This window comes from Diabrotica virgifera, chromosome 7 (assembly GCF_917563875.1).
Source record: "Diabrotica virgifera virgifera chromosome 7, PGI_DIABVI_V3a".
Lineage (NCBI taxonomy): Eukaryota > Metazoa > Arthropoda > Insecta > Coleoptera > Chrysomelidae > Diabrotica > Diabrotica virgifera.
In genome coordinates, this window is record NC_065449.1 from 229,717,461 (window position 1) to 229,728,462 (window position 11,002).

Below are 11,002 nucleotides of genomic sequence, written 5' to 3' on the forward strand. Positions count from 1 at the left end.
TTTGGCGTTAAATGTGTGTTTATTCTTTTTAAAGCCGAAAAAGACCGCTCGCCTGATGCATTAGAAGTTGGTATCGTGAAATAAACTCGCAGTAAAGGTAAAATATTGGGAAATGTTACCTTTAGGTACAATATTTACATCCTGGATGATACCAAATTTTATAAATGTTTATTTAACTTTTGGCATAATGTTATAGAATGGGTAATTCCATTATGCAAGTTCTCTTTGGTTTCATCAACATATTTTTTTATATTTCACATATAAAGTATTAATTGACGTGTTGACTGCTTCTTTATCTAGCGTAGAAAATCATCTAACAGCTGATGTAACATCTTTGTAGCATATATCCTCGTCTTCGAAGAAAAAAAAAAATTTGGCTTCTAGTTCAATTTCGCTTGACATATTTCTTACGTCTCCAACAAATCTCAAAATAGATTGTCATTAGTCATTATTTCTACTCCAATTGACACGTTTAAGTCCACAGTTTCTTCACGTTCACGTATTGCTTTTGCATTAACTCCAGGGCCGTGCGGTGCTATGATGCGGTGAGGCAGTCGCATCAGGCGGCATCGTAAGGGGGCGGCATAATCAGTAAAATCAAAATACATAAAAATAATCGTAGGATAGGGTGTGCAAAATAGAACACTTGAAAAATATCAGAGGGCTTTTTACGTGCCCTGCGCATGCCACTCTTTAAACTTAGTTTTAAAAGTGAAGAAAGCGTCTTCTTCTATAGAAACAACAACCCTTTTTTTAGGTATTACACAAGAACTGTACACTTTTTTTCTAATTATACAAAGCGTTGGGAAGTTCCGAAAAAACATGTTTCACAACTCTAAAACCGTTGAGTGATACTAGATGGTCAAGTCAAATAGATGCATCGAAACATTTAAGGCTTTAAGATTTCAAGTTTGTGAAATATATGATATCTTATTCGAAATAATAGAAGTCAACAAAGATTCAGAAATCAGAAACTAAAGTTAAAGCACTAGGATTAGCAAAAAATATTAAAAATTATAAATTTATATGCGGTGTAGTTCTTTGGTATGATATTTTATTTCATATAAATTCAGTCTCGAAGATGTTGCAACAAGTAACTATAAATTTGTCAGATTGTGTAAACATGTTGTCAGAAACTATAGAAAATAATGAAAAGTCGCAGACAATCTGGCTATGATTTAAAGAAAATTACTGCTAATGAAATTGAAGAAAATCTTGATATAAATTCGAATTTTCAGCTAAAAATAAAATTCGAACCAGGAGAAAAAAGCGTCAATTTGATTACGAAAAGTCTGTGGATGAGCTCTTAACAGAGGAAGATAAATCATGAAAGGGTCGCCAATGTGAGTCCATTGCCTCATCATCAGTACATAGTCTTCTATAAATTACAAACTATTTCAAAATTTTATGGACAAAGCTCACATAGAGTAAAAAAATAACAATAACACATACAATTATCTGAAATTAGATAAATCGGCAATATTAAAAAACAAGTTAATAAATTAAAATAAAAAACAAATCCAATATATTATGTATTACAAAATTAATATAAATTGCAAATTAAACATACAACATAATAAAATACAAACATAAGAACTAATAAGTTGTATCAATAAGAATTTTATTAACACTCCCTGTCTCGGTAACTAAAAAAGTATTTAGCTTAAAAATTATTTACGAAGCGCCATAAGACAAATAAAACTAAAAAATTTAGCACTCATTTCAAGAGTCCTGACTAGCTGCTACTTTAGATTACATCAATCTGACGAATTTACCAAAATTATAGTCAGAAGGATAAAATTGAAATTTTTGTAAATATTATTTAATGTTAATACATATATTTCATTTAATTTAAATTAGGTGTTGTTTTTAAAATAAGTTTTAGTTCATTTTTTGCAGTTGCATTTAATAAAAATAAAAGTCAAGTTTCAATAATATTTAAGGGGCGGCATTTCGAAGACTTGCATCATATTGAAAAGATGTACCGCACGGCTCTGATTAACTCGTTCCAAAGTTTTTGTCAAAATCAGTGTCAATAGAGCTGTCTCAAAGATTTTATTCTGCAGTGTCTTGGCTTCATTTTTAATTGCTAATTTTTCGTCTCTGTTATTGCTTAACTGGAAACAATAGGTTTGATGGATCCCTAGTTTTAACTAAAGCATTTACAGCGCCAAAAGTTTCTACAAGCTTTGATTTCATTACTTCCAAAAATTCATTGCAAATTTGGTGAGACAGATATGTAGCTAACTGAACCTTTTCATTTATTCGCATTCCGTTGTAAATGCTCAGCTAAGAAGTAGTCAAATTTAGCCAAGTATACAAGACAACTGTAATTTCCTTTATGATGACTCGTTAAATCCTCATTGCATCAACGGAAAGCTAGTACTTGAGAAGCAAGTCATTTAGTATTGACAACAACTCTTCTTAGGACGTTTATCCAATAGTTAGCTTCGCATTTTACTTGCTCTTTTAAGACAGCGTCTATAACTCCAATCAATGATGATCTTGATATTAATGTAACCATAGAGTTCAGATGAAATTTACTTTCTTCGTGAGATTTGAGCAAAATATTCAAATGTTTCCAGTGGGTCCATCCAAACTCAGTTAAACTATTTTTTCAATTGAAAATAATTTGCATGGGTAACAATAAACAGCTTTAACACTTGCGCCGTATATTAGCCAATCTCTCGTTTCTTTGCCTCCATTGGGTTTTCATCTATAAAAGTTGCTTTTATGTAATCTATAATAAGCTTTTTCTACATCTTCAAACATGTTTTTATAACGTTCTAAGACATCACTTTTTGGTTTAAAAGTTCGCAGTTTTTATAAAGTCATCAGTCTTAAAATCAGACCATTTCTAAATCGCACGTATTTCGTCGTTTTTTTTTTCCATTTTGGAAAATACGTAGATTATTTAGCGGACTTTACTTTTTTTATTAGTAAAAGGAAGGGGTCCGTACGGGCCCCTGGGCGCCCGCCCCAAGCGCCCAGTGCATAAACCGGCACTGACAGTATGTCCCTGTAAGTTGTATCCATATGGAAAACTTTTTTATTATTAATTTTACGAAAAAAAGTTATTCTTCATAAAAAGCTCTGCATGGTCCAAAACCTAAGATTTAACCATCAAATATCAAATTTTTTTAAATATTATACGAGGTATGTCAAAAAGTTTGAATTTGACTCAAGAGTAAAGTAGCTTTCATTTTTCACAATATTGGAAATTGCCATTATGAAAAGTTGTATGGAATTAAAAACTATATTCTAGTAGGTAATTACATCCTTCTAATTAAAATTTTTTTTTTTTGAAATATTATGGATAACTGACATTTGTTTCAGTTATTTCAATTCAGATAACTTTTTTATTATTAATTTTACGCAAAAAAGTGATTCTTAATAAAAAGTTCTGCGTGGTCTAAAACCTAAAATACAACCATCTTATGTCAAATTTTATCAATTTTATACGAGGTGTGTCAAAAATATTAATTTTGCTCAAGAGTAAAATACGTATATTTTTCACAATATCGAAAATTGTTATTATGAAAAGTTATTTAGAATTAAAAACTAAGTTTCAGTATGTAATTACATCCTTCGAATTGAAATATTCTGAACTATAAAGGTACTTTACTTTTGATATAAATTTATCTTTTTGACATACCTCGTATAAAATTGATAAAATTTGATATAAGATGGTTGTATTTTAGGTTTTAGACCATCCAGAACTTTTTATTAAGAGTCACTTTTTTTCGTAAAATTAATAATAAAAGAGTTATCAGAATTGAAATAACTGAAAATAATGTTAGATATCCATAATTTTTCAAAAAAAAATATTTTTTTTTCAATTATAAGGATGTAATTGTATATTAGAATATAGTTTTTAATTCCAAACAACTTTTCATAATAGCAATTTTTAATATTGTGAAAAATAAAGCTTCTTTACTCTTGAGTGAAATTCAAACTTTTTGACATACCTCGTATAATATTCAAAAAATTTGATATTTGATGATTAAATCTTAGGTTTTGGACCATGCAGAGCTTTTTATGAAGAATAACTTTTTTTCATAAAATTAATAATAAAAAAGTTTTCCATATGGATACAACTTACAGGGACATACTGTATATTTAGTAACAAAGTTGCAATCAATTAATATTTATGTGGTTTTTGTTATTGAATTAAAGTAAAAGATAAAATATATTACTGTATGAGAATTAGAATGCTCAATTAACTATTTCGCACTGCAGATGGTTTAAGTATTACATAAAAAAATCAAAAGAAGAAACCATAAACCTGCATTTATAAAATATTAAGCCAACAAACGAGCTGGCCTTATTAAAACACACAAGTGTGCCATATAAATCCAGTAAAGCGATTAATTATACATGTCATTTACCCCAACAAAACAGCGAGTGCAGAATCTAAAGAAATAATTAGTTTTCTTCCCTTCCAAAAACTAAAAACACACACTATTTTCGAAAAAAGTCCTAAACATTTTTCGTTAAACCATTAGAACACTGTACCACTGTTCAGCGATGTATTTTTAGGGGGATGTTTCAGTGAATGCAAGAGAGAATCACGAGAGGAACCCCGTAATTTTTTGTAGTTCACCATGTATACCAATATTCGTCCATAATTTCTTTTAAACTTGAATTGAAAACTAGAACACATTGTTTACCTTATTATGTAAAATGAATCCTTTTTTATGTAGTTAGCTCACAGAGTCAGGAACTAAAATTCGAATTGTTATCCTCTGATGCATTTTAAGATGTACCTAAATATAATGCAATAAAGAGTGATGAATTAGTCGACAAGGGGATCTATAATTTCATCCACGACCTGTCGTTCATCGTGATAATAATCTTTAGCGAACTAGTTCGTGTTAGCACCCTTTCAGACTAAGACACTGGTGTCTGACTCTGACACCGGTGTCAGACACCGTGCAGCAACGCAGTGTTTTAAATGAACGACTACAATCAAGCCACTTTTGAGTGTCTGGCTGATTTTAGTGGCTCGTGCTTTGCTGCAACTGAACACCGGTGTCTGGCACCGGTGTCAGACACCAGTGTCTAGGTATGAAAGGGTACTTTGACTCACAAAAGTGAATACAAATAAAATGAAAGTAATACTAGATGCCCTGTTCTGTAGTCAAATCTGAATCAACTTTACTTTCCTTTTTTATGTATTTCTTCTTTAACTACAGGGTGTTTATATCACAGCAATGTCGAAATAAAAATGGCCATAACTCGTTAAATACCATGAATAGTAGTGTAAGAATAGGGATTATGAGAGGCATCTAAATATCATGAAAATAAAATATATAAATGAAATTTCGTTAGTTCTTATATGGAAATTGTTTCATTTGTTCCCAAAACTACTTAGTTACAAGAAGTTTTAGATAATATAGCGACAATAATTGTATCTGATTCGATATAGAATTGGTAATAATAGAATTTACTACTTTCTGAGGCATTCTTTGACCTTTTTAGGATAAAAATAATTCCGTTAATATACGGGCTTTAATAAATGGGTATAATATTCTACTATTTAATTTTTATAACAATAAACTATAAATTTCATTTTGATTTGAACAGATAAAATACCTTAAAATTTAAATAATTTGCTTCAAAAATTACGTATAAAATAGACTCATCATGTCTTCTTATGGAATCCAATAAAAAATCACAATAGTCACTGGAGCAATGACCTCATCTAATCTATTTTCTTTTGCATGCATTGACACAGAACAAAGAATTTATGCGAAAAATTCTCGTAAGGATTTTCGCAACAAAAGTCATATATCGTGGATACCAATCGAAATAGGTTATTTAGGCTACATTTTTGTTTTTTTATATAAATTTTTCGTACAAAATTAAACTATTTAGTAATAAATCTTCCTTTAACTAATATTTATGTGGTTTTTGTTATTGAATTAAAGTAAAAGATAAAATATATTTCGATATGAGAATTAGAATGCTCAATTAACTATTTCGCACTGCAGATGTTTTAAGTATTCCATAAAAAAATCAAAAGAAGAAACCATAAACCTGCATTTATAAAATATTAAGTCAACAAACGAGGTGGCCTTATTAAAACACACAAGTGTGCCATATAAATCCAGTAAAACGATTAATTATACATGTCATTTACCCCAACAAAACAGCGAGTACAGAATCCAAAGGAATAATTAGTTTTCTTCTCTTCCAAAAACTAAAAACACACACTATTTTCGAAAAAAGTCCTAAACATTTTTCGTTAAACCATTAGAACACTCGACCACTGTTCAGCGATGTATTTTTAGGGGGCTGTTTCAGTGAATGTAAGAGAGAATCACGAGAGGAATCTTGAGCTTTCAGCAGTTTCAGGAGCTTTCTGCTGTACACGCGGTTCGGGGGATCGATACTGAAGTCGCAGTGACGTCACGCGAAAACTCGCACAAATTTTAAAGCTTTTCACAAGGTGCGATGGACTATGCGGTGGACCAAAAGTTGGGGAATGTTTTGAGAAAGCATTCTTTGCTTTAAGGGGGTTAGGTCAGGGACCGACTAACGTATTACTTTTAGAAAGTCAAAGAACTATTAGGAAGACAAATTGACGAAATTTTCGAAATTGATCTTTGCAATACTACCGATTTATTTTTAAAATTATAGTGGATGATGAAATTGTTACAACCAAAAAATCATTCTGGTTTTTAAACGCTTTTCTTTAGTTCAATCGTTTGGGTCAAATCTTTAGACGTTAATTTGACTGCCTTTTCTTCAATGCAAATGAATGAAAATTTGCAGACATATGCATTGGCGGTAACAATACACGACTACGCAATAAAACAATTTTTTATGTTTATTAATCGTTAAAAAAAACGATTTTAATGGAAAATGCTTAAATTCTCTTGGTACGTTCTATTCTTTGTTTTAAGTTTTAAGTTTGACGAGCTGGCCTCTCTGTTAGATTGTTCTAGATCTCTGTTATACTGCACTTCTTGTGGTTTATAATATTCTTATTTTCTTCTATTTCTTTTTCCTTTCGACGAACCCCTCTTACCTGTAGAAACTGACATAAGCTGTCGATGGCATGATAATTTTGTAAAGTTGTAACGTTGTTTGTAAAGTTTTTGTAAAATAACGAGCAATTAATTCTACTAATTGTTCCTGAAAATAATTATGTTTTAAGTGCTACAAATTGTTCTATATCATATCTTTCCTCGGATATTCTTTATCTTTAATTGTATTTCCCATTCTGCAGTTCTTGATTTATATCAATTTTTAGTGGAACCTCGATAAATCGGCCTCGGCTATAAGAAATAAACCATACTGTATACAACTGTACGTAATTTAGATGTACTGTGCATATGTATTTCATGTTTTTGCGATTATAATGGAGTTTATCTGTAAGTATACCGTATTTTATTAATTTTTACCATATTCTCCGGCTAACTCTGATTTTCGATAACCCTGATCTGCCGCGGTCCCGATTAATCTGACTTATCGAGGTTCCACTGTACTTTGTTTTTCCCCAGAAATACCGAAGAAATTTTGTTTCAAAATCCATCCATGAACTCAGCTCGATTTCTTACTCGGCTTATTTCCAACAAAAATAAGCGAAAGAGGGAGGTATCTTCTTCCTAAATATTTTTTCATATTATTTCTAGATAAAGCCCCATTATGTACAGCCCAATGTTGTTTTACTTTATTTTATTCGAATGGTATAAATATTTAATATTGATTTGTCGGAAATGAGTTAGAGGAATCACAATATATTTTACCCTCACGAGGATCAACTCCCACGGTTTTATTATTAGCGTATCTATACTTTTTAATACAGTGCAATACCTTTTATTACTTTTATTATTAACGAAGATGGATTGAATAAGGTGTCACCGGAATATAAATAGATACAAATTTAAATTCGAAGATGGATCATAATAACTCGTTATATTATTAAAATACCACAAGAAAATAGCTTCAAAAAATATTAAGAAACCTCTATGGACCTACTGTTATTCAAAAACTTAAATTAGGTATAAATATTAACTTTGTAATGTTGATTATTTTAATTTTCATGTTCCTTTATGTTATGTTAATAATGAAGAAAGCAGAAGAGATATGCGGAAATCTAACAGTCAGAAAATTAAACAAAAAGTCGGAATGGTGGAATGCAGATATACAGGAAGAAGTGAGGAAAAAGAAAAAGGCATGAAAAAATACAATAGTACAAGAGAGGAACAAGATAAAAAGAATACCAAAAATACAGAAACATAGTTAGAAACTAGTTAGAAAAGGAAAGAAAGAGAGTTGGAAGAGGTTCGGTGAATCACTAAACCAAAATTACAGAGACAACAACAGATGCTTCTAGAATAAAGTAAGGAGCCTAAGAGGAAAGGAAAGAAAGGAACTCAGAGGAGTAAAAGACAAACACTACAAACTAAAGACAAATACAACAGAGGTACTAGAGGTATGGAGAGAATATTATGAAGAGAAATACATGGGCGAGGAAAGTGAAGAAATAGAGACAGAGGGAACCATAGAACAGACAGCAGCAGACAAATACCAAATGGAAGAAATAAGTACAGAAGAATTGGAAGAAGCGATAAGTAGAATAAAAATAGTAAAAGCGAGCGGCGCAGATACAATTGATAGGGAAAGAAGGAAAGAAGTGGTTGCTGAAAATAATGAGGGAAGCATGTAGATCAAACAAAATTCCGAGAGAATGGGAAGAAAACTTACTGATCCCAATTCACAAGAAAGAAGAAGAATCCACCTGTGGAAACTACAGAGATATATGCCTCTCATCAGTAGTGTTCAAGCTCTATACGAGAATAATAGAAAGAAGATTAAGAACAGATAGGTAGAAGAAAAACTTGAAGACGAACAAACAGCATCCAGAGCCAAAAGGCAAACAGTTGACAACATGAGCATACTACAAAATATAATAGAAAAAAATAATGATCGGGGAACAAACATATATAAGACCTTCATAGACCTTAAAGCAGCGTTCGACTCAGTAGACCGGAAAGTATTGTAGAATACTATGGAGCAGCTGGGAATAACGAGGAAACTATAGAGATTATTAAAAATACGTACAGCAGAGTGGTGGGAAAAGTACAAATGGGAGGTAGCAGATCACTAGAATTTAGGATGAACAAAGGGATAAAACAGGGAGATAGCCTAAGCCCACTCCTATTCGTCATAATTATGGATAAATTATTTAAAAATGTAAAAAGAAGAACAAGCCACTTAAAAACAATAATAGGCTACACGTACTTAACACTAGTTATGATAGAAGGATGTTTAGGATGGATTTACTGTATGCGGACGACGTCGTTCTCTTAGCAGACAACCCGAGAAAGATGCAGCGACTAACTGATGTATGGACTGAGGAAATAGAGAAAATGAAATTAGAAATAAACATCAGCAAATGCAAGACGATGAAAATAGGTCAGCAGAAGCAGGAGATTGAAGGCGAAACACGAGTGTTCTGTAAAGGACAAGAATTGGAGAGGGTGACGGCCTACGAGTACCTGGGCACGATAATATCGAATAACGGAAAGCTAGACCTAGAAATTGCAAATAGGACAAAGAAAGCTACGAAAATATATTATGCGATTAATAATAGGATACTGGGAAAACGTGAAATCAGCCAGGAAACAAACATACATGCAGGCCCGACCAGAAGGGGGGCAAGGGGGGCAAAATTCCCGGGGCCCGGGGCCCAAGGGGGCCCGGGCCCGGCCGTTAGCAAATTTAAAAAAATTCCTTTTATTAAAATATTTTACAACAGATTGAATTTGCTTGCGGTTTTAATTATGAAATTATTATTTTTTTTTGGATGTTGAGAGTAGTAATATAGAGAGCCTAATTGATGATTTAAGTGCCTTAAGAAATAACTGGGACAAGATATTTTCTGAATGCAAACATGTTGCAAATGCTTATGGTATCGAACCGGAACTCTCCACTTCCCGTGCGAGAAAGAGGAAGACTTTTCACCATCAAACAGCTACAGAAGACGTAATGTTAAATTTATCCCCGGAAGAACGCTTCAAAACAGAAGTTTTTTACACAATAATTGATGTTTTGGTGGCCAACCTGAAAACGAGGTTCACAGCACTGAGAGAAATCGTAATCGTAGGCCGACGTTCACAGCACTAGAAAAGTTATGTTGTAACTAACAGTTCTATTGTAAATAATTAAAAACAAAGTTTAATTGTTAAAACTGTTTTAATTTTCTTCCTTCCTGTGTCAATAGCATGAGTGTTCACTATTACATATCCCAGTTTATGAGTTATCAGATTTTTGGGAATTTTCGTTCAACTGGGTTTGGGGGGGGGCGGCCGGGTCTCATCCCCGGGGCCCGGCCTGGCTCTGGGCGGCCCTGCATACATGTATATAATACAATCACAGTACCAACTCTTCTATATGCAGGTAAGACATGGGTCACAAATAAAAGACATGAAAGTGAAATGAAGCAGCTGAGAAAAATAGCTGGAAAGACGAAGATGGACAGGGAAAGGAACGAAAGCATCAGAAACGTGCTGAAAAGTCAGGAACCAATAGAGAAAAAAATGGGGTGTAGTGATAGATCGCCTCCACGTGGTGCACCCTGGGTAACGCTAAATGGTCTATCAATTTTTGGACGCCAAACTAGCCGCTAAGCTCTCCTGGCAACCAGTACGATAAAGAAACGCAAGGAAAGGAATCTCCATATAGGAATATGGAAAACTGCAAAGGTGTTTATCAACACCATTTGACGAGACGTATCGGACCAACCCTCCGTATATGTCAAATAAACATAGAGGGAATTAGTAGATCAAAATCTGAATTTCTTTCAAAAATACTAATCGAAAATAACGTTGACGTCATAACCATTCAAGAAACTCACGCACCATCAGAAACCGAGCTTCTTAAGAGGGGTAAAATTCCGGGATATAGCATGATTGGAGCCACTTACAGCAATGTTTACGGAACTGCAACTTACGTGAATAACAGTATACAAAATTCCAAGGTGAAGGACTGC

General features: G+C 32.7%; 1 protein-coding gene across 1 annotated transcript in view; it reads right to left on the minus strand.

Annotated features, from left to right (window-relative positions):
- Positions 1-6,340, minus strand: part of LOC114344277 (two pore potassium channel protein sup-9) — a 166,045-nt gene extending 159,705 nt beyond the window's left edge. Inside the window, exon 1 of the mRNA XM_050655385.1 lies at positions 6,143-6,340. The gene's annotated coding sequence lies outside the window, so the exon portion shown is untranslated. The remainder of the gene's footprint in view (positions 1-6,142) is intronic.
- Positions 6,341-11,002: the final 4,662 nt, after the last annotated feature.